General features: G+C 44.7%; 1 long non-coding RNA gene across 2 annotated transcripts in view; it reads left to right on the forward strand.

Moving 5' to 3' along the window:
• The window catches only part of LOC105607935 (uncharacterized), a 49776-nt gene extending 24593 nt beyond the window's left edge, over window positions 1–25183 (forward strand). For both annotated transcript variants that reach the window (XR_009599886.1, XR_009599885.1), the window contains one exon: window positions 1232–25183. This is a non-coding gene — a long non-coding RNA (uncharacterized LOC105607935). The remainder of the gene's footprint in view (window positions 1–1231) is intronic.

Raw genomic sequence — 25183 nt, forward strand, 5'->3', positions numbered from 1 at the left:
AAGAAGCAGGAATGAATGCACCATCTCTTTAGGGCACTGCCTGATGTGAATTAGTGGGGATTCTTAATTTACCAGAAAGAGAAAGTCTGATTGGCTTACACTGGGCCACACGCTCACCCATTGGCTAGAGAGTATCCATCCTGTGGATGAAGAGTTTCACTCAGCCAGCAGGTTGTGGAGGGGAAATGACCCAAAGGAACTTGAGGTGCTATTACTCACGATATATGCTATAGATTCCTCGATTGCTAAGATGTCATACTTCATGGCCACCCCTTCCTTCTTCTCACTTCTCTTTCCTTCTTGCAAATCTCATTTGAATCTGTAGTTTAACACTAACACGATCCATAATAGTTACAGGTGTTTCTGTGCAGGCTTTGTCCTGCTGATTTTAGAAATGGAGAATCATTAAACAGCCCTTATAGCATTATCTTTCTGGAGAGCAGTATGCAATGATTGCAGTTCATCTTTTCACAGTTTTTAATTTTTCCTGGAATTTCTACTTGCCTTAATTTTTGTATTTTCTGCCTTTATCATTTCTTTATGCTCCTAAAATGTCTCTAGCATACTCTGTAATTTATGGAAGTTCTTTTCTCCCCAGAGCCGTCCTCTAGGAACTCTCCAATTACCTCCCTCCTCTCATGTAGACTGATGGCCTTCTGGGACTGATAACTAGCTGCTGTTTTTCCTTCCCTTTGGTTCTCCCTGGATCTTATAACTTCCTCTTTCTTGATTTAATTCCTAATTTGATTGGAGCACATCTTCTCCAGTAACTCCCAACTGAAGAATGCATAGGAGGTGAACTTTCTGGGGCCTGCCTGTATGATGGCAGATGTTTACTCTGCCATCATTATTTAATGACATTTTATCTGGGACAGAACTCGTCAAAGACCATTTCTCTTCCGTTTGAGAGCTGTTGTCCCGTTTCCTCTCAGCACCAGTGTTGCTGTGCCGGTCCATCTCTTTCTTTGTCCTTCATAGGTGACCATTTTCTCTCTCTGAAGCTAGTAGGGTCTTTATTTTTGGTGTTCTGAAATTTCATAGAGATGTGCCTAGGAGGGATCTTCTTAAATTTTCACCTTTCAGTATGGAAACTCTAGTCTTTTGTGTTGGAAAATTAATTTGTATTATTGCCTTCTCTCCTATTTACTCTCTTTTCTCTTGGGAACTCCTATTGGTCAGATGTTGGATTTTTTTGCACAGAGCCTCCATGGTGCTGGTCTTTTTCTCTCAGATTTTAGGGAGTTCACACCAAGTGAAGGAGCAGGCGGTGTCATGGAGTATGGCACATAGAGAGCCGGATGACTCACTCCGCGTGTGTTCCAGTTCACCTTCCTCTGCTACAGTGACTGCGTGAATAGAACCCCTTGTGGCGAGACATCAAGTATGTGGTCTGCGTTCTTCTACTTGGATGTGCTGGCACAAGCGGAGGCAGAAGTGATCAATGTGAGGTGGTAGTGGTAGGGAGGAGGATGGAATCTTCTGACTAGGAGAGTGGTAGAGCTGTCTAGAAATTCTGAGGTGGTAGGAGAAGGCGATGGCACCCCACTCCAGTGCTCTTGCCTGGAAAACCCCATGGATGGAGGAGCCTGGGAGGCTGCAGTCCGTGGGGTCGCTAGGAGTCGAACACGACTGAGCGAATTCGCTTTCACTTTTCACTTTGATGCATTGGAGAAGGAAATGGCAACCCACTCCAGTGTTCTTGCCTGAAGAATCCCAGGGCCGGGGGAGCCTGGTGGGCTGCCGTCTATGGGGTCACACAGAGTCAAACGTGACTGAGGTGACTTAGCAGCAGCAGCAGTAGCCAAGCTTACATCCTCAGGTCTACACTGCCTAATCAGTGCTAAGGAGCAGCAGCCGCTACCATGCCCCTCTCAAGCAGCTGGCATGGCCAAGCTCTTTCCTGGGTGTTAAATTTAAGTAGGTAGCATTCCTGATGGCTCAGGTGGTAAAGAATCTGCCTGCAATGTGGGAGACCTTGGTTAGATCCCTGGGTTGGGAAGATTCCTTGGAGGAGGGCATGGTAACCCACTCCAGTATATCTTGCCTGGAGAATCCCATGGACAGAGGAACCTGGTGAGCTACAGTCCTTGGGGTCGCAGAGTCAGACATGACTGAGAAACTACGCATAGCACAGCACAGGTAGCATTCAGACCTGGTTTTCCATCCGTCCCCCAAATTCTGTGAGCCACCCAATATCCTTTAACAAATCACTTTCTGCTTCAACTTGCCAGAATGGGTTTTGTTGTTTGCATGTAGTAAACTTTACAAGAAGGCATGTTCTGAGTAGTATGGAAACAGAGGCGAAGAGGTCTTTTCCTTCCTGAAATGAAAGAAATGATTTCACAGAATGAACGCCAATTGAACAGAGACTTTTAGAGTGAGTTGAAATTTATTGAATGGACAAAGATAGAAGGAGATTTCAGATAAAATGAAAAAGTGAGTGAGCTCATATACATTAATTCATTTATTTTAATATTCATGAATATATACTATGTTCTAGGTACTGGGCTAGATTCTTTGCATACAGCAGTGAGAAATATAACCATGATTCCTGCCCACAGGATGTTTATGTATTTCCAAATTGTACATGTAGATTATGTTACTCTGAAACAACTTAGATGTGGAGGTTACAATAAAGAAGTTGTGTGTCCCTTTTCCCATTAAGTACTTGCCTCTTGGGAGGTAAAGAAGAATATACTTTCTTACCTGTGTTTCTATAAATAGTGGTGAGATAATTGTCAGAATACTGGGCTAATTTGGTTTTATCCAAGTGATTGTCCTTTTCTGAAGGATCATCTTGTCTATCTTCCTTTATCAGTGTCTTAACTGATGTGTTCTGGTGCTGCAGAAACTCAGGGTTAGAGGAAGACAGAAATTGAAGAGAGGGATAAAAACATGCCTATGCCAGGGCTTATTATTCTATGTCAGGTTTCATAGTGAAAACTATCCAACTGTGAAGCCTCAGGGCTGCTCTAGATGCCCACCATCATTTCAGACTCTTGGCTTTGTTTCTTGGACTCCAAATGACCAAGACCACTCATGGCATGACAAGCCCCAAGGGACAACACGTGATGCCTGGGGCTGATGCTCCTAGATCCAGGGAGATTTCCAGTCAGTCTGCAGCCACCTCTATGTGCTGAAGATCCCCTTTACCTAGAGGGCTTCATGGCTTGGCTGGGTTTTCAGTTCCTTAATGACTAGAAAGGTAATGCCCTTCCTGTTTCACAATGAGTTATTGTCTATAACACCATCCCTACTTTTCTTTGGCTTTCTCTCTTCTGGAAATTGGCACAGTTCATTAATTAAATCATGAGAAATGGTAGGGATCCAATTTGCCATTGGCAATCCAAGAGGCAAATTCCAGATTCCAGTAGTCAGTTGCAGAATCAAATTTTCAGGGATTTCATTGCTAGGACATTTTGTGAAACCAATTTACCATAACAATAATAGTTAACATTTATAGATGCTTTTTGAGTGCCAATAGCTATGATAAGCATTTGTATGCATTTACCCCTTTAATGCTCACAACATCACCAATGGCATAAGTACTCTCAATGTTGCCATTTTAAGATGATGAGGTTGGGAGTAGTTAAGTTTAAATCGAGTCAGTTAATAAGTGGCAGAGCCAAGATGAGAACCCAGAGTAGTGAAATCTAAGGCCTGAGCTCTGATCCAATCTGCTATATTGTCCCCTGTGGAGAGCTGGCATTTTTATCCTGATTATTTTTCTCTGTTGGACCTCCTTCCTCATCCCTGAAATAAGAGTTTGAACCAAAGTAAGATTTACTGAAGCCAAAGTTTTGATCAGATTATGAATTGACCTTAAAATTAGTTTCCTGTGTAGGCATAGCTTAGCCATGAAGCACTGGGCATTCTCTCTCTGACTGGTCTGACAGGCATCAATTGCATATTTTATGGCTCTAAAAGAGTTTGAGTTTTAACTCAATAAATGAAAGAAAAAGCAGTGACACATTCTTGAAATTTAAATTGTAAGTATGTCCTCTCTAAGTTACCGTCAGGTTACAGGGTGATTTTTACAATGTTCACAGAAACTCAATGGTGTTGCTACTATTTTAGCACATAAATTTATGTCCAAGATGTTTAAGTGGCATATTGCAGAAAGTCAGCTGGATTTTGATTCTTAAAAATCTGGCAATGATGGAAAAGCTTTTTGAATTTAAGTGAGAACATCCTCCCTGCTACAACAGCATTCTGATTAGATTCATTTCGACAACTGCATTACTCACACATGGAAATGGTATAAATTTGTTACTAAACCATCTACAGATGGTAGGGTTTATCTTCCCCCAGTACACACCAGAGGCTGTGATAGTGCACTTGAGAACAAATGGGCTCATTTCTGCAGCCTCTTCATATTTTGCATAGCAATGTCCTGCTCATTGAACTGGGTCCCTAGTTCTTGAAAACAAAGGCTATTTAACATTAGTGATTGCATCTTGGAAAAAAACTTGTTTTGTTATGAAGGATGATTGCTTTTCTATCCTGTCCTATTCAGCAAGATATGGACTGCCGTAACTCCATGAAGAACAGAGAAACTATTGAAATGACAGAATCCTAAGAATTGAGAAGTGCAGTAAGTGTCACCCAGGGGAAGCCTCTGAAGTCTCTGAGAGATGCTTATTTCCGCTGCTCTGGCTGAATAACTTCTACAGATAAGATCCTTACCACCCTGCTGAGATGACCAATAAGAGTTTATTGAATGTGCCAGTCTCTGTGCTGGGTACTGGGGATTAGGAGGCAGACAATATACCCATTGCTGTCCTCCTGGTCTCTGCCCTCATGGAGTCAGTGTTCTAGTGGGGAAAAGGCAAGTAAGCAAGCAGTTGTGGTACATATGGGCTGTTTTAGTCACCTCCCAGGCACCCTATTGTTGAGGAGGGATTCCCAGCCTAGGGTTATGGGGATAACTGAATATATGACCCTCAGCACTGGACAGCTGAGACACAGCAGTTTAGCAACCACATATCCTCATGGCGGGGTGGGTGGGGATTGGGGAAGATACCACATACCATACAAAGATGGCTCTCAGGAGCCGAGTGGAACCATCAGGGTCTGTGACAGGCAGGCTTGTAGTATCAAGAGGATGAGGAGGCCCCTGGTTCCTGCAGGAGGATGTGACTGGCATGTTTGAATAGTTCGTCAGCTGGCAGGGAACTGAAACCCACTGCTCAAGGATAAGCAGGAGCTGCACCTGGGGTGGGGGTGGGGGTTGATAAAGAGGGCTATTTGATTAGGGAAGTTATCTATCCATGGGAGCAGAGTGGGGAGGAGACCTTGCCATTATGCCATTTGAGGCCTCCCTGATTTCATCAGATTTCAAGGCAGCAGGTAGTAATACTGAGTGTCAAATTTAGTTCTTACACCATAGGGGATTCTATGGAGGGACAATTAAAACATGATTTGGGGATGGGGCCTAGGCAGAGGAGATCGGGGCTGACATTCCTGAGAAAGAGAATATTTAAACAGAGACCCAAAGAATGAATTGGAATTAGACATTCCCAAAGGTGGGTTTTCAACTACAGAGCAGAGAGGTGAGAGAGAGCCCAGATTGTGCATATGAGGGGGTGAGGCCGACTGAGAAAAGTTAGCCCCTCAGATTCTCCCTGCAGGCATGCAGGCAGGCAAGAAGAGAGAGAAGGAAGGGGAGCCTCGTCAGGGCCGTCATGTAGAGCCTACCTGTCCACAGCATCAGACAGGTGACCTCTGTGAGCCGGAGGAAGGGCACACAGCAGGCGTGGCTCAGGCTGGGAGGACTTGGAGACAAAGTCCCAATCCACATGGGAGGCCCTTTCCATGTGGGGGCCTGTGCCCAGCATTACCAGATACCCCGATTTTTCCAGAGAAGCCATACGTTGGGCTTTGTAGACAAAGCTTTCAAATTTATAGACATTGGCTCTACTGGAAATTTATATTAAAAAAAAAAAAAGCACTGTGTGAGCCAAGCAAAACCTATCATCCCACAGGCTTCTGGTGAAGCTAGCTTCTAAGAAAAAAACTTGAAAGCCACGAGAAAGAGTTGAGGGTCTACCGTAAAGCCATGGAGATTTAGGAGCCATGGGGGTCTGCTGCACAGCTTGGTAAGGGGCCAGGGCAGGACCACATCTGTATGTGAGAAGGATGGCAGCCACTGAAGGCCAGGTGGGACGCTAGGATGGCAGTGTCTCTGTCTGACCTGGGGACGTGACTGTAAAGATGGAGGAAAGCTGTTTTCATTCCAGAATTGTGTAGGCGGTAGAAGCAATAGGACATAGATATCTTGGGGAGAGTGGGGGAAAGGAGTCAGATCTTTGACTTCTCACAGTATCAGGCAGTCTGTTAGAAATTCTATATGTTGAAGGCCATCAGGACTCATCCTGAGTCTTTTCCTCATTATTCCATATGTAGGGGCTGAGGTGGGTAGTAATAGATAGTGTGAAAATGCAAAGTTCTTTCAGCCTAAAACTTTGAAACCAGAATGAATATGATTTGTGGGGAGCAATAAATTTACTTGCTGAGCCATAGGCTAAGATTTAATAGAATTTTCATGTTCTGAGTTTTCATAAAGTGGTGCAGGAGCCAAGCTACCCCTCAGAGGCATCCTGGGTGCCATGGGGATTCCAGACAGTGATTAGAAACATGCAAGGCAGGTAATTCACTTGGATGGTTATTCAAATTTCTTATCAGAAGTTTATAACAAGCTGAGTGAGGGTGGTAGGTTCTCTGCCTGAGACGGAACATGACTAATTTAGCCATTTCTCCACATTCCAGAGAGATGAGAATTTAACACAGTTCCCCCCCACTCCTGATAAATTCCCTTGGTATAATTTAGATTTTGCCCTCAGATACAAATGTGTAAGTTGTTTTAGCCTCCCAAGTATAGACAAGTAAGGGAGTCAGCATCCTGCTTGTATAAAGGAGGCAAGCGCCTTAAATGTACCTGTATACTCCCAAACTATGAACAACAAAAACTAGTTTAGCAGACACAAACAGTAGGCCTATGCAAAGAAGATTCTTGGAGATTCTCCTTTTCTAGAAAAGATTTTTCTTTTCTAGAAAAGCTGGATCCTAGGTATGTATGGAAGATGAGAAAGGGCGAAGTATAGTCCAGAGCACACAGGAGATCCTCAGCTTGTCCCAGGTCTAGCAGGAAAATCAAACACATGTCAGTGGGAACTCTTTCATCCTCCAAAGGAAATGGAATAAACCCTGGATGCTGGTTATTTTTAGGTCTTTCTTATTCTATTGTGTTGCTTTCTCTTAACAAAACAAGTTTATTGTAGAAGATTAGAAAATAGTTCATTGTGAAAAAATACAAAAGTAGATACAAAGAAAGGAAAAGAAAGAAGGAAAGGATTTGAGAGACTGGAGAGAGGAGAGCGCTAGTAATTCCAACACCCAGAGGGAACCTCAGTGAACATTGGATGTATATCTTTTCAGTGTTTTTTTTTCAGTGGATCCATGTATTATTAATTTTTTCCAAGAGTGGAGTTCTACTCTTAATAGGGTATAAGAATATCAGTCAACCTGCTTAGGTAATTTGATTTATATCAAAAACTTGCATTCTCTTGGGGGAGCAAGAATGGAAATATAATCTCACTTCAAAAATGTCCTCACTTGCTCCACTGCTCAGTTGCCAGTCCACGCAGGGCACCATTGAGTCCTTTCTTATTCAAACTGCTGATCCTCCAGACTCCCATCCTTTTAACTATGTTTGTTTCCCTCATGAGTCACACTCAGCTGCAAGAAACTTAGTGAGCTTGTCTGAGGGGCCCTATTAATCGCACATCACTCTCAGACACAGAGGGCAGTTCACCAGGGCCCAGGACATGCTCCCTGTTTACGTAAAGCCTTCCTGCACACACACACCTCTCTGGGCCATTTGTTCCTCTGGCTTTCTACCACCTGCCCAGCCTGTGCCTGAGAAGAAAATGCAGGTTCCTCTTTCCCAGAGTTCTGCAAATGCCCAAGGAATTGTGATTTCCCCACTTAGTTGACACCTCCACCCCGCATTAGAAGAACATTCAGAAGATTTCCTCCTTCTCATGGGATCTTCCAAATCTGTTATTCATGCTCTGAATTTTTATTGTCACTATTGTTCCTTTTAAGGACTTTTAAAAGAAAAAGTCAGGAGAGAGTCCCATTTTCTCTTATCTGCTGTTCAATACCCATCACTCTGGCAAAAACTTCATATGGCCTCATTTGGGGCATTAAAGTGTTTGTCACTCAGTCATGTCCGGCTCTTTGTGACCCCCATGGATTGTAGCCCATCAGGCTCCTCTGTCCATGGAATTCTGCAGGCAAGAATACTGGAGTGAGTTACCATTTCATTTGAAGAGTAGAAGGGATGAAATATCAGGAAAGTGGAAGGAATGCCAGATAGAATTTTAGAGCGAGGTCATTCTACTGTGCTTACAGGAACTTAAGTTCAATTCCTCCAAGCAGGCTGGGAGGTGGCAACCTGGAGGAGAGCTTTCTAAGAGGACATATGGGGGAGAGGGGCAGTCCCTGGCTATTCTTTCTACTTGTGGTCCATGCTCTTGCGCATCTGGATGCAAACTCACAGGGGACTTCCTTGGTCCTGGCCCTTGGCCCCTGGAGCCCAGAGCAAAGGTATCCATCCAGGAAGAGCTGAGTTTTCTTACCTCACCTCTCACCTGCACTATGGGGGCGGAGGAGGGAGCCCTTGAAGGAATATAATCTCTTGGAGAGAAAGGCACTTTCCAACACTAATGTAAATATGATTCATGCGATTCCTGCAGCCAGGCTCCTTTTACGTCCCTAATTCGGAAACATAAGCCGGAGGTTCTTACTTATCCTCCATCCCAGAAGGAGACCCTGAGCTGGGCTTGGTCCTGCTCCAGCATCTGAAGTAGAAACCACAGCCTTGAGATGGTGCCAAGACAGCCAATTAAGAAGGTGTTGATGACACTTCCCAGGAACATTTATCTAGATGTTTAACTTTGACCAAAAGTTTAAGCTTCTAATAAACCCCAGGAACCTCACATTTTCCAGGAAATAGTGCCTGGACTCTTAAAAACTTCCAAGAGACTCTGATTCTCAGAAGGCTTTGCAGCCTTCAAACTCACCCACCCATTCAACCTTTCTGGACAAAAACAAAGGCGATGAAAATGGTGCTTTCTCTCATTCCTGGAGAGTTTAGATGACTAAAGTCAGATAAGAAGCCTGGTGCCAATTAAGCCACTACATAGGCTTTGGGAAGCAAGGTCCGGCCTCACCGGCCCCAGCCTTGGCCGCTGGGTAGCAGAGGATTGGCAGTGACAGCAGCAGCTATATCTGTCAGCCCAAGAGCCAGCGGCTGGTGCTGGCCAGGCCTGTTCCCTCCATCCGGAATTTTTTCAGGGTCCTTGCTTCACTCTGTCTTATTCAAAATGACCACAGGCTAGCTCTTGACATCTGAACGTATATGACCATCAACCCAGCAATCTTATTGGACCCCTGCAAGCAGACATCCATCTCTTCCATCTCCATCTTACAGGTGAGAAAAGTCTCAGAGGAGCCAAAGGATTCATAAACCAGCAGACTTGAGCCTGGGTTCTGACCCACATTTGGATTTCTCAAGAGTAGGTGGGAACAAGAGAAGATCTCACAACGTCAATCTCCCCAGACCCTGGGGTGATCCGGAAAGTGCAAGAGGAGGGGCCAGGTTGAGTGGGAACCCGGGGGAAAGGGGTATTGAGGGTCCCCGGATAGCAATTTTTTTTAATCAAGTTGTACAAAAGTAATTGAATAATTTTACAACAGGCACAGCAAACCTGGTATGTAACAGCAAATATGAACCCTGGTCATAAACACATTAACTGAGATATCCAGTGGCTGGATAAAAGTGGGAGGGATCCACTCTCGGGATACAGAGTGGAAGGACTAACAAGATGGTCCATTAGACCATCAGAACGTGAGGAAGGGAAGGGCATCTCAAGGCATTTCAGGGAGGCTGGAGGGCAACAAGCAGCAGGATCTGCAAACTGTTGTGGGGTCCAGGGTTGGGGCACCAGGGAGAACACTTACAAGACCCGAAACTGGAGGGACACACAAAGACTTGGTCCGTGACATCTTGACGGGAATTTAGATAAAACATTCCTATGTTTTGGACAGGTGGACATTTGTGGGTTGTTTCTTGACTCTAAAGCACAAATTATTAAACTTTGAAAAAAAATGTTTAGACGTAATATTCTTTAAAACAGACACCTTTCCTCCATCGTGTTCTCCATTGCATCTTTGGTGCCTCCTATGCCCCTAAGCATAGGGTCCCTGCTCAGCAGTCCTTACTGATGCTGTCTCACTCCGTCATCTCACTTCCCAACAATCTTGCTGGAACTGGATCCCCTTTTAAAACCTCAGACTGCTTAGGTGAGCACCAGACTCTGGCCTGCCTATTCCCAGACCCCTCTCCCCGTGGGCCGGAGGCTGCTCTCCTTCTTCAACCAGGGAAGGTGGATTTGCTGTGAATCAAGTTATCATGCCACAAATTCCTACCTGCTTTTAATATACCTTCCTTTTATACCTTTATCTAATACCTTTAAATAATATGTTTATCTTTTATATAATACCTTTTAATTACATACATATATATACCTTTTTTATAATACCTTTTACTAATATCTTCCTTCACCTGGATTCCCACTGCCTCAGTCAATCCACTGAATTGAAACCCATTATACACCAGCTCCTGCAGGAAGCACACCAGGGGTCAATGTGGATACCATAAACTATGCTTCCTGCCATTCCCCTTGGGGTCTAGGGCTGAGCCAGGCACATTCCCTAGTTCTCCACTCCTGTGCCATCAGCTCCAAATATTCCACGTGCCCTGCTCTTCCCTACTTCACTCTCCTTAAGGAAGACACATCACGTATTACATAAGGGTGCCCTAAGTCACAAAACAAGGACAAGCCAACTGAAGTCATGCTTATCTGAACAAAATGTCTGACTCTCGATGCAAATATTTAGGTGAGTTCCATCTCTGTGATCTTGGGTGCCCTGAAGGAGAAGGTCCACGGTGCAAGAACCAAGTGGAGACACATCTTCAGTGCAGGGAGGCATGTGATGAAGTCCTTGTCTTTTGCCAGTTCTTGTCTACTCATTTTTAGCCCTGATGACCTAGGTTTATAGACACAGAGAGGAAATAAGATGTAGTAGAAAAGTCATGACTGGATGTCCTGAGGCCTGAATTTTCATCCTGGTTGTGTGTACCCCACCCCAGCTGTGTTGCTCCACTTCAAATCCCTTCTCTCTTTTTATTTTTTTATTTTTTAGTTTTTTTTTATTTTTTTAATTTTAAAATCTTTAATTCTTACATGCGTTCCCAAACATGAACCCCCCTCCCACCTCCCTCCCCATAACATCTCTGTGGGTCATCCCCGTGCACCAGCCCCAAGCATGCTGTATCCTGCGTCAGACATAGACTGGCGATTCAATTCTTACATGATAGTATATTAAGACTTCAGTTCCTTAGCCTTAAACAGGAGACTGGGTGGAGGGTGGGGGTGGCTGCTTGATACTCTTTCTAAGTTGATGATTCTCATTCTTCTTGTGTTTACAGCCTACTTTCAAAGAGCAAACTATGATGTGGCAATATTAAAAACTTTAAAAGACTCAAAACAACAGTAAAAATGCCAGCAATGGCTAAATACAATTCTCCAGCAGGGCAATGTCTCTCAGTGACTGTAAAATCGCCCACAGTTATGGTTCAATCTCTGGCTACGTTTCACCACCTTATGGTATTTTGAGTGGAGCTGTTTACTGCCGTGACCCGCTTCTCTTGTGGACCACAGAGTCGAAGCTTTCACATGTTCTGGAAGCTCCACAACCTTTCTTCTGCCTGGGCTTGTTGACATTGCGCCCATGCCCCACAGGGCCTGTTTGTTCCAAGTCTCACTACCCACGTTTTCTCAAGGGCTCATCTGACACACAGACTACAACGTCTTAAGGACTCAGATATAACCCAAATGGTTCTCCACATTGAACAAAGTTTAAAAATTGAGAATGGTGGCTCTGTGGGCCATGACAGCTATGAGGTTCTATCTTTTCATGAATTTTTAAAAAGTAACATTTTGAGAAAAGAACTATATATTTGAGATAGAGTACTTAATTAAAGCACCAAGTCCAAATCAGCTGAAGAAAGAAATCCTCATGGATGAAAAAGTGAGCTCAGAGAGCCCAGAGTGGCCCGAGGAGCTTGTCGAGCTTGAGAGGCATTAGCAGAAAAATGGGGCTTCCCTGGTGGCTCAGACAGTAAAGAATCTGCCTGCAGTGCAGGAGACTGGGGTTCAGTCCTTGGATCAGGAAGATCCCCTGCAGAAGGGAATGGCTACCCACTCCAGTATTCTTGCCTGGAAAAGTCTCTTGGACAGAGGAGCCTGGTAGATTCCACGGGGTTGCAAAGAGTCAGACCCAACTGAGAAACTAAGCAAATACACACAGAGAAGAAAGATGAGCAGGATGAATCACAGAGAATGTGAGTAGCCAGATGGAGAATCTCAGTTTCCCTCCATTTCTAAAAGGTATATTTTTTTTAGAAGCTGGCGTTTAGAGTTTTGGGTAATAGGAAGCAGTTATTTTTAGGTTCTGTTAAAAGATAAACTGAGGCATATTAGACATTTTGAGAGTTTATTTGAGCAAGTATCCAATCAGGCAGCATCCAATCCGGCAGATGTGATCCTGGGTCCTGGGAACACAAGTGTGTGGGGTGTCCCGGCAGGTCTCATTCTGGTCACTAGAGATATACAGGTCCTCCTTTCAGGGAGGAAAATACATTTTCCCTCTACCTTTTAGGGCGAACGCTTGGCTAAGACTCACTTTTCTCTAAGGCATCTCGTAAATGGATAGGCTTACTCAAGTAAAGTTCTCAGCTGTGCCCACTGTAATTAAAGATTTTCGTAAGGTTTCCTAAAGGTTAACCTGCTCATTTAGTGTTAAAACAAAATTGTGTTCACCTGATTTGGAAGGACTGACGCTGAAGCTGAAATTCCAATACTTTGGCCACCTCATGCGAAGAGTTGACTCATTGGAAAAGACTCTGATGCTGGCAGGGATTGGGGGCAGGAGAAGAAGGGGACAACGAAGGATGAGATGGCTGGATGGCATCACTGACTCGATGGACATGAGTCTGAGTGAACTCCGGGAGTTGGTGATGGACAGGGAGGCCTGGTGTGCTGCAATTCATGGGGTCGCAGAGTAGGACACAACTGAGCGACTGAACTGATACTTCACACTGAGCCCATCAGAATCAGCTGCACCCTGAACTCAATCCAGTTTTTCAGTCATGCCCACTCCAACTCCGGTCCTTTCCAAACTGTGGGTGAGAAAGAAACGCTCATGTGAACCCTGAAAGCTAGTAAGGCGGAAGCCAGAGGCTCCAACGTGGACCGTTGCAGCAGCTCCTGGGGCAGGGAGGCCGTGAACTCCCAGCTCCGCAGGTACTGTGTCTGGTTGTTCGTCGTTGCTCCTGGGCCCGCCGGGTCTCCTTTGGTTCTGCTTCTTACTAACAGAACTGTTGAAAGATAAACTGAGTCGTATTAAAATTTTTAAGAGTTTAACTGAGGAAAAGTCAATTCGAACCAAGCTGCATCCAGTCTAGTACAAAGAAAGGAGCTCCAGAAGCTGTTTGGAATGAAAGACTTACGAACACAAGGGAGCAGGGACGAGGGAAATAAACTAGGCCCAGAAGCAGGTGGTTAATGCAGTTACTTTCCTTCAGGGGCGGGCAGGGGTCTGTCAGGCAGAGACCCCACTAGTGCTGCCCAGGTGGTTCCTGAGTACTTGGTTTAAGCTTCCATTTACTGGGAGAGCCAAAAATATAATGAAGTCCCAGTACGGTGATGTGGGGCTTAGCATAAGTGATGCCATTTGAGGCCTGTTGTCTTAACAGTTCTTAAATATGGTTGTTTGGGGGTACCAAGTGGTGGGTCCCATTGTATTCCTAGAAATTATTTTTCGTTTTCTCAAATGCCCTTTCTAAACATTGGTTGGTTGGTTTCTTGTTCCCGGTACAGAAAATTATGACCAGTTTAGTGACTGCTTATTACAGGTTGAGTTTTGTTTGTCAGAGAATGCAGAGGACCAAAGCTTTTCAGTGCTAGGCAGAAACTAGATCAAAGGAAATCCTCATTTCACATCTCATAGGGTGTGACTTATCTTTAAATACAGAGGGTGGACATTTGGAATCAGGTTTTTACCATAAGACTGCTTTCTTCTGAGATAACAGTTTACCCAGCCACCTACCTATATTTGTGCCAGGAATGGGGTAGGGTGTGAGCTTTCTCTCTCTAGTGAGTCTCACGTGTTGGTTCAGTAATGATATTTTTGTGTCTCTTCTGTGTCAGATGGGTGCCGAGTGCTCGGGGGTACGTTGTTAAGTGAAGACTGGCCCTCATGTAGCCTAGCTGGGAAGACAGGCAGTTGTGTGTGTGACTGTGTTAAACTGTGGGAAGTGTTCCAACCAGGGACAAGGACACAGAGTCAGGCGGCAGGAGGAGGGGCACTTCACCTGGTCTGGGCAGCCACGAAGACCTCCGTAAATGAACGGCTGGGGCCAAGGAAACCTGAACAAGTGAGGGACGGGCAGTGTGTGGAACAGCACACGTCAGGCAGAGGAGATGAGGAAGGGGAAGGCTCCCCAGCAGGAAGTGAACAAGAGCAGTTCGGCCTGGATGGAACAAAGATGGCGTTGCCAAGAAGGAACGCTGAAGGGGAGGCAGCAGGCAGCCCACAGAGGGCCTTCCTTGTCAGCCCGCTTAGAGTGTGTCCTGTGTTCAGGGAACCATGAGAAGCGTTGGAGGGTGTTGCGTAGGAGATGATTGTGATTGGCTGTGTGTGTTTGAAGATTCCCAGGAGAGGGCTGGAAAACTTGTGTGTGTGTGTTGGTAAATCTGAGAGTCTGTGTGCAAGCCCGCTTCCTCTTTTATAGTGAATTATCACTGTGTCAGGAAAAGTAAATCGTGAGCTCAGGCACAGGATGCCTCTGGGAAGACCACTGAAAGGCACAACGGCTGCTTCCTGGAGAGGAGCTGAACCCCGAGGGATAGAAGTGGAAGGAGTCTGACTTTCCACTGTACACCTTTTAACATTTTTGAAATGATATGATTGTGTTATCCAATTAAAGTGTTTTTAAATCTGAGCATTGAAGAATTCCTTAAAGGGGATAGAGTCCTGCCCCCCTGGCAGTGGAGGAATCCTTCCTTTTCCCTGATAGACAGGCATTCCACTGTGTCCAAACACTTTCTTTGACAGTTCCAGGGCTGAGAAGTCAAGTCTAGAATTTGTTCTGACGTTGAGCTGAACTCCATGTTCCCTCCCCCATGCCCTTTCCCCTCCCCATTGGTTCTAGCTCTTTCTTTGCAGTGCTGCGTCAGCTTCTTCCATTCCCTAGCCTGTAAGTCATTTGCAGGAAGCTCTTGCGGTTTCCCCAGTCAGAGGTCACAAGCAAAAAGCTGGCAGGTGAGGCAGGTGTTGTAAATGAGCAACGCGGGCCTTGCCAGGTCCACGTGAAAGCGCACCTTCCACCTGGAGACGGCACGCAGCGAGGGTGGCAGATGCCATGGCAGGAGACGGAGAGAGGCAATGAGTGTGTGTGCTTGTGCGGGCACGTGTGCGTGCGTGCTCATGTCTGACGCTTTGCGACCCCAAAGGACTGTAGCCCTCCAGGCTTCTCTATCCATGGGGATCTCCAAGCAAGAGTACTGGAGTGGGTTGCCATTTCCTTCTCCAAGGGATCTCCCCAGCCCAGGGATCGAACCCACTGGCAGGTGGATTCTTTACCATTGAGCTACTTGCAACTATTCCTCCCCAAGGAAATACTGCCCTGGAAGGAAGAGGGCCAGATATTGCCGTTTCTTCCCAGGGACATCAGAAACTGAACATTTAAACAGATCAATTTAAAAATGTTGGCAGCTAGTTTTTTAAAAAATGTTGTGCAGAACAAGAAAAATGTACGCACAGCGTGTGGGTGGCAGCCAGTTTACCATCTGCTCTGTGGTCTTTCTCCTGAGTACCGTGAGAATATCTCACTTTGTTGTATTTTTTTAAACATTTATTTATTTGGCTGCACCAGGTCTTAGTTGCAGCGTGCGGGATCTTTATCTGCAGCAGGTGTGATCTTGTTCCCTGACCAGGGATCGAACTCGGGCCCCCTGCACTGGGAGTACGGAGTCTTAGCCACTGGACCACCAGGGAAGGCCCTCACTTTGTTGTGTTCTGGTTGGATTTGCAATGGGATGCCCGTGCCAGCACCACTGTCATCCACGGGAGCTGTTTATCAGTCTTGCTAGAGCACTAGAGGTGGGAGTCAGGCGGCTGGGTTACAGTTCTGGTCCAAAGCACTGTGTGATCTCGGGGAAACACCAAAAGCACGTCTTCCTAGGTTTGCATTTCCTCAGTGTTAAAGTGGGTCCTAATAGGGCTGCTTTACAGACTGTCTCGAAGAGTTTCCCTTCTTTGCTGAGCTTCAGAAAGTTTTGGAGCTGGAAGTCTGAGATGGGGGTGCGGGTGTGGTTGGGTGAGGCCCCTCTTCTGGGTTGCAGGCGTCTCCTCCTGCCTTCACCTGGTAGAAGGGCAAGGCTGCTTTCTCTGTTCATTATCCAGCTACAAGCTTGATTGTTTTCTGTTGGGGAAATGAAATAGGGCTCTTCACTTGGGTAAGATAAATAATCAGGGGCTTTTGCTAATGAACAATGAGCAAATGAGCTAATGAGCCCATGAGCTCCAATTCACAACATCTTGAGAGACAGTTAGGCCATAGCAGCATATTTACTACTAAACTGTGCCCAGGCAGGTATCTTGCCAAAGTTGCCTCCAGTACCCTGTCAGTCAGCTAGCTGCCTCCTAAGAAATCCCTTTGGAGGAGTCTCGGCCCCTCTTCTCAGTGTCCCATGTCTTCCCCTCCAGTTCTGGAGAGTTCTTTCCCCAGCCAGAGGCCATGTGGACAACATTGGTGAGGTGGGAGGTAGATGGCCCCCCAGGATAAAGTGGTAGGAGATTCATGCTTTATGGACCAAAAGTCTAAGATGACAATAGCAGGACAGTTAAGAGAGGAGCCTGGACCCTGCCCAGACCATGTATTTCTCCTTCTCGAGGTCAGGAGACCTCCCTGACTACACATGGGCAAAGCAGTTCCTCGGAGGTCAAAGGGGAGTGATGCCAAGAGATACTCTACCCATAGGCCTCTGCAGTAGAACCCATCTTGGCCAAGAGTTGTGTGTGCATACATGGGAGAATCCTGAGATATACAAAATATGGACTCTGAACCAGGCAAATCAAAATGACTGACCAAAGGAAACCAGAAGAAATACCCCATAAAGGTAATTCAAGCTGCCATGAGGGTGCGACTCAGGGACTGTCCCTCTGGAGTCTGCCCATGTATCTATCAGCACGTACTGTACTCTTCTTCCTTTTAACAAATACTTGTTTCATTCCTTTCTGCTTTGTGGGAATCCTTTTCTGCAAAGTTGAAGGGTAGGGTCTGATCACTGCCCTGGTGGTTCAGTGGTTAGGATTTGGTGCTCTCACCATCATGACCCAGCCTCTGTCTGTGCTTGGGGAACTTGAGCCCTGCTTCAAGCTGCTACAGCTGAGGCCACCTGAAATCAAGGGGACCCCCTGCCTCCCAGCTCATCCTGCCTCTCTTCCACCTGTCCTCTTCCCCATCTTATTCTGTCTTGTCTCTCCAGGCACCCTAACATGCCTCCCGTTTGTAAATACTATCAGGAGTCTTTAAAGACAGAGCATTTTTCAGTTACTCCTAGTTTTCTTCTTCCTCTCTCTTGCTAACCCCTGTTAGAGTTGAGTAAAAATTAGCAATTATAGCATTTATGTACCATCCATGCCCAATTGCCATACAGCACAGTAAAGATGGCTGTGCACATCTGTGATAGTTGATTTTATGCATCAAGTTGACTGGATCAGGGGATGCCCAGAGGTGTGGTTAAATGTTACTACTGAGTGTGCCTGTGAGGGTATTTCCCGAAGAAATTAGCATTTGAATCAGTGGACCGAGTAAAGTGGATCGCCCTCCCCAGTGTGGGCGTGCCTTAGGTAATCCGCTGAGGTCTGCAATAGAACAAAAGACGAAGGAAGGAAGCATTCCCACTCTCTACCTGACTATTGAGAGGGGACAGTAATCTGCCCTCAGTATTCCTGGTTCTCAGGCCTTCAGACGACTAGAATATACGCCATTGACTCCAGATCTTAGCCTTCTAACTGCACTACCAGCTTCCCCAGGTCTCCCACCGGCAGGTGGTGGCACTTCTCAGTGTCCATAATCTCAGTCTCCTTCTCAGCCAGTTCTTTATGGAGTATGGTGTGTGTGTATATATGTGATGTATAGAGTATATATGTGAGTATATATGTGATATATAGAGAGTATATATGTGATGTATAGAGTATATATGTGAGCATATATGTGATATATATAGAGAGAGTATATATGTGATGTATAGAGTATATATGTGAGCATATATGTGATATATATAGAGTATGTATGTGATGTATAGAGTATATATGTGAGCATATATGTGATATATATAGAGTATATATGTGATGTACTATATATATTATATATGTATTTACATATATTTCTTTCTGTTTGTATGCATGCATATTTACATATGCATTACAGATTTACTGTAAGGAATTGACTATAGGATATAGAATATATGGGATATATATTGATCATTGGTTCCATTTCTCTGGAGAACTCTAATACAGCATCATTAACTGTTGGATTAATTTGGGCTTCAGTTAAATTGTCACGGTACCATGTTGCCTGTACATGTTCCCTCTTTGTTGCTGTTGCTCATATAGACTGGCTGTTTTTAGACAACTTTAAGGAAAATGTAAGGCAAGGGTCACAGGTCACAAAGTAGTAGCTAAGCTGTGCCTCATCTCAAAAAACTATGGGTTGGTAAAGATGGTTGTTGAAGTGAAAGTTGTTCAGTCGTGTACATCTCTTTGTGACCGCATGGACTAAACAGTCCATGGGATTCTCCAGGCCAGAATACTGGAGTGGGTAGCCATTCCTTTTTCCAGGGGATCTTCCTAACCCAGGACTCCCACATTGCAGGTGAATTCTGTACTGTCTGAACCACCAGGGAAGCCCAAAGATGAGTGTTAGGCATCTATTCAAAGTTAGAACTATTAGTGGGCCCCTAGAAGACATCCTGTTGAATGAATGGGTAGGAATGTGGAGTTGCAATGCTAAGATTAACACCCATTAACAACAGCAGAGTGAGGCTTGCTCTGGGTAGTGAGGAATTCCTCCCGAGAGGAAAGAGTCCAGATGCTTGCATCCACGCTGGTACCTCCGTTGATGGCACAGGAAAGAGAGTTTCCAATAAAAAATTGATGGGGCTATGCAATGAGCCCTTAGCCTCTGAAGTTCTTGTCCCAAGTTGCCATAAGGAAGGGATATAAGAATGTAAAGAGCAGGCTCCCATTTCAAAGTCTAAAAAGTATGAAAATATCTTAGAGGCATAGCCTCTTCTAAGTTCCAGGACTTTGGCAAGGGGTAACAGTGTGAAGAAAGCTGAGCGCCAAAGAATTGATGCTTTTTTTTTTTTTTTAAATTTTGAACTTTATTTAGTTAAGAGCAATGAGAGATGAACTGAAGGACTTGGACATATACAAGAATTGATGTTTTTGAACTGTAGTGCTGGAAAAGACTCTTGAGAGTCCCTTAGACTGCCAGGAGATCCAACCAGTCCATCCTAAAGGAGACCAATCCTGGGTGTTCATTGGAAGGACTGATGCTGAGGCTGAAACTCCAGTATTTTGGCCACCTCATGCAAAGAGTTGACTCATTGGAAAAGACCCTGATGCTGGGAGGGGTTGGGGGCAGGAGGAGAGGGGGACGACAGAGGATGAGATGGCTAGATGGCATCACCAACTCGATGGACATGAGTTTGGGTGGACTCCGGGAGTTGGTGATGGACAGGGAGGCCTGGTGTGCTGCGATTCATGGGGTCACAAAGAGTCGGACATGACTGAGCGACTGAACTGAACAATAATATAGCAGCCAAGGAAAATGTCCATATGAACTGAACTGGGTGACAAGGTAATGACAGATCTCAGGAAGTACACAGAAAACCGGACTCCCGCAGTAACCACAGATGAAGGTAGTAAGCCACACAGGGAACTGAAATACGTGAAAACAGCTGGAGGGGCTTGTAGTCTCAATTATCTTAGAGGGTTGAGGCTCAGGGTCACTCATGTTGACTGACACCAGTGCTTTCAGTCATTTATTTTTTTATTTGGAAAAAAAAAAGGCTTGTTTGAAAAGCTTGCAGGTGTCAGGCTCAGTGGATGTGTTGACCTTGGTCAGGGATCTGGAATAAGTGGAAATCTGCCTGCAATGCAGGAGAACGGGGTTTAATCCCTGGTTTGGGACAATCCCCTGGAGAAGGAAATGGCAACCCTCTCCACTATTGCCTTGAGAATCCCATAGACGGAAGAGCCTGGCAGGCTACAGTCCTTGGAGTCACTAGAGTTGACCCAACTGAGCCAGGAACCAGTGAATCTATTCTGTAAAGGGCCAGCTGGTCAACTCTGATGTTATATCACAAAGGGAGCCATAGATAATAAGTAAACAAATGTTTGCCTATTGAATGGATTCCAATAAAACTTTATAGAAACAGGTGGTGGGCCAGACTTGGCCCATGGCCCATTTGTCATTTGCTAATCCCTAGTTTAGAGGAACAGTCTCAGACTGTTCTCTGATGGCTCTCCAGATCTAATCTATAGCCCTTTCCACCCTGCTCTCTGTCTCAAGTGGCTGACTTCTGCAAACTGTGTCACCCAGGACTCCCCACCCTTTGGCTTCTGATTAGATTTGGCCAATAGGAGTCACCGGCAAGAGATCAGGAGCTGGGGGGAGAGAGAGGGTGGAGGAGTTGAGTCCATCTACTTCCTATCTTTCGGGCTGTGCATTGGCAGTGGCTGTGTTCCTCTTCCTGTGGTCGCACCCCTGACTGGTGTTTTGTTCCTGTGGCTGTGCCTCTCATGCAGGTCCAGGCTTGGCTCCCTCCCCTGTCCTTCAGCCCTAGGAGTGGTACTGGTTCCCCACTATCCCCAGTCCTGAGAGCGTCTCCATTCCTTGTTGGTTTCCATACTGTTGCCCATACTGTTGTGGTCCCTTCATTAAACTCTCTTCAAATCTCCCTTCAAGCATGCCATCTCTTCCCTGCTGGAGACTGTCTGATCATGCCCTTGTTGTGGACAGTCACTATTTCTAGGTGTAACAGTGCTGGTTCCAATCTCAAATCTCGGTGGAAACATGATCTAGGCCAATCAGAGCGCTGAATCACCCAGGCCATAGTAACTGTTGCTCAAATGTTCTCATAAACCAAGTTGTTCCCATCAAAGGGAGTAACAATAGCTATGCAGATGCTACCAGGAAGTGCTATCTACTTGAGCCTGGGATTATATGAATTTGGAGTTCCCAGTAGCTATTTCATAAAGCTTGAATACAAGGCCCAGTGCCAAGATGGCAAAGTCCAGAGGTGATCTTGTTTGAGGTCCTGGAACTAAATCCACTCCTCCGTGTTTTTTTCAATGAAACAATAAAGTTCCTTGTATTTCCTTAAGCCAGCTTGAATTGAAGTTCCTGCCATTCATATCCTAAAGCTTACCTTATAAAAACAAAACCTGTGACCACTTTAGACAGATTTCATTTTACTGACTGAATTATCTGCATAGAAAACCAGGCCTGTTTCCTCATTGGGTTAAATACAGTTAAATAGAGTTCAATATACTGGGTTTCAGCAGTGACAGCAGGTAGGGAGTTGATCTGCCATCTTCCCCCTTCCAAAAGGAGATAACTAGAGCCCAGCGACTATTTGCAGTTACTACCTCCCATGCCAGACAGACACACCTCCCAAGCCATAATCTCACTCTCTTTGAGGCTGGAGAGTAGCACAAAGAGAAGAATTTTCCTTTGAGTGAATGAGGAGAGCGGCGCCATCGTTGGCAAGACAACAATGGCCCCAACAATGGCCCCGCTCTTCTCATTCACTCAGAGGAAAACAAGTTGAAGCCTGGTGTTTATTAACTGTTGTAAACAAATTGTGAATTTGTGCCAGTAACCAAAATAGAGGCAACTGGGCATAATAAACATTAATTCTCAAAGAGATCCTCTAACAAATAACCTAAAAGATCCTTTGTGGAATTCAATGTGTTGATTATATTATTACTAAAACTTATTCTGCTCATTGACTCATTTAAGAATTTGTTGAGTGAATGTCAGCCTGGTGCAATACAGGCAGGGCAAATAGTTTTCCTTTCTTGTGCCAATTACGGTTGTGGCTGCTCAGTGGGCTGTGTTGAGAAAGAATGTGAGGCTAAATCTGGGTTCAACAAGAATGAATATTATAGGCAATTAAATGTGTCTTTGGTGGAATTGGAAGAAAGGGGTGCCCAAGGAATTTGTCTTCTCTGTGAGTTGAAAAACTCATTGTCTAGAATGAAAAGAAATCGATTTGGAATAAGTCACTTCCAGTCTATGTGCTTTTATTTCTGCATTTGTGAAGTTGGGGAATTGATCTGAATAACTTACCAGCATTCCTCATTGTTTCCCTTATTCATCTATACGTTTTCTTTTTTTAAGTTGAAATATAGCTGATGTACAGTATTATGTTAGTGTCAGGTATAGTACATAATGATTTGATATTTGCATGCACTATGAAAATTGGATTGTAACTGATTGAATTGAAAACCACTGGACCAGAGGGTTCTAAAGTCCCTTTTTGCTTTAAAATTCTGTTAACCTATCAGATTACTTAGTCTGATGCCTTCCTTTTTGCAGGTGGGTAAACTGGAGCCCTCTAAATCTCTCATGCATTGCATTCAGCCAATTTCTGTTGACTACCTCCTCGAGGTGTGGATACACAGTGGACAAAAATCTGATCCCTGTCTTCAAGCAGTCTTCAGCTTGGCAGGCAAGATGAGATATATGCCAAGAAATAAAAAATAGAAAACCCCAGGTCTGGTTAGTAGCTCAGCTGTATCTAGAACCCACCATTGCTTTGAAGACTGGTTCATTTTTTATGCGTGGTACTCCCTGGGCCTGAGATGGGGCCTGGATTCTGAGGCTAGAAATGTTTCTATCTGTGATCATTGGAGAAGGGTAGACTGGGAGGAATATACCACCAGCCAAAAGAAAACGATTTTAGTTTACTCTCTCCTTTTCCCCCGCAGAATAACAGAAGCCTAGGAGTGGCTCCAGTACTCTTGCCTGGGAAATCCCATGGACGGAGGAGCCTGGTAGGCTACAGTCCATGGGGTCGCTAAGAGTTGGACACGACTGAGCGACTTCACTTTTGCTTTTCACTTTCATGCATTGGAGAAGGAAATGGCAACCCACTCCAGTGTTCTTGCCGGGAGAATCTCAGGGATGAGGGAGCCTGGTGGGCTGCCATCTATGGGGTCACACAGAGTTGGACACGACTGAAGCGACTTAGCAGCAGCAGCATGCAATGATCACAGAAAATCTGGTAACCACCAGTCACTATACAAAATTATTGTGATATGATTGCCCACATTCTATATGCTATATATTACGTCCCCATGACTTATTTATTCTTTATTATGTAACTGGAAGGTTGTACCTCTTAATCTCCTTCACCTGTTTCATCTACCCAGCCTCCCCTCCCTTCTGGCAACCATTTGTTCTCTTTATCTGTGAGTCTGTTTTCATTTTGGTTTGTGTGTTTGTTTTTTAGATTCCACATAAGTGATATCATGTGGCATTTGCCTTTTTCTGACTTATTTCATTTAGCACGATACCCTCTACATCACCCATATTGTTGCAAATGGCAAGGTTTCACTATTTTATGGCTGAGTAATGTTCCACTGATTGTACCATATCTTCTTTATCCATTTTTCTATAGATGGACACTTCAGTTGTTTCTATATCTTGGCTATTATAGATAATGCTCTAATGAACATGGGGGTATGTATATCTTTTTGAATAAGGGTTTTTGTTTCCCTCAGAGAAACACCCAGAAGTGAAATTGCTGGATGATATGGCAGTTCGACCTTTAACTTTTTGAGGAATCTCTACTGTTTTCCACAGTGGCTGCGCCAGTTTATCATCCCCCTCCAACAGTGCACAAGGGTTCCCTTTCCGCACACCTTCACCAACACTGATTATTTGTTGTCTTTTTGATGGTAGCCCTTCTGACAGATGTGACGTGGTATCTCATTGTGGTTTTGACTTGTAAATCCCTGATGATCAGTGATGTTAATCATCTTTTTGTGTATCTGTTGGCCATCTGTCTTCTTTGGAAAATGTCTATTCAGGTCTTCTGCCCATTTTCCAATTGAGTCCATTTTTTTTTTTTTATGTTGTTGAGTTGTATGAGTTCTTTGTACGTTTTGGAATCTTTCCCCTCATCAGAGATATGTTTGTAAATATCTTCTCCCATTCCGTAGGCTGTCTTTTCATTTTGTTGATAGTTTCCTTCGCTGTGTAAAAGCTTATATGGTCAATTAATCTAAGACAGCCTCTTCAATAAATGGTGTTGAGAAAACCTGACAGCAACATGTGAAAGAATCAAACTGGACGACTTCCTTACACCATACACAAATGCAAACTGTTAAAGACTTAAATAGAAGACCTGAAGCCATAAAACTCCTAGAAAAAAAAATATGTATGCATTCTTTTATTCATTGACTGAGGCTTAGCAGCTGTGGTTGATATTTATCTTCATATTCGGGGTGATTTTCCATTTTATGAATGCAGTTCTCTCTAACGTAGAAGCCAGAAACTTACTTTCCCAGCACTCTATGTAATAGTTAGAATGCAACCATGGAATCTAGGTCTACCAGTCAGGCACATCTGTCCTGAATTTGTTTGGAAATCACTGATGGTTAGAGGTAAGCTCTGCACATAATTCATCCGGCAAGGATGAAGGCAGAGACATCAGTTTGTTGAGGCTGCAGTTATAGAGGGTCTGGAGGGAATGTCCGGTGTCTCGCTGTGGATGGAGTTCTAGCTGGGAGCTGGGGGTCTGGAGGGATGAGAGGCTCCCTGGGAGAGGGGATGCTGATGACTTCATTGGAGCGGCTCTGCAGTACAGGTAGAGACATTGTTCCCTGGCTACAATCCATCTCTGGGCCTCCTTCAGTGACCTTTAGCTGTTTAAATTCTTTTTAAAATAAAATCCTTTTACTGCTGAAA

This window comes from Ovis aries, chromosome 3 (genome assembly GCF_016772045.2).
Source record: "Ovis aries strain OAR_USU_Benz2616 breed Rambouillet chromosome 3, ARS-UI_Ramb_v3.0, whole genome shotgun sequence".
In the NCBI taxonomy this organism is placed as follows: Eukaryota; Metazoa; Chordata; class Mammalia; order Artiodactyla; family Bovidae; genus Ovis; species Ovis aries.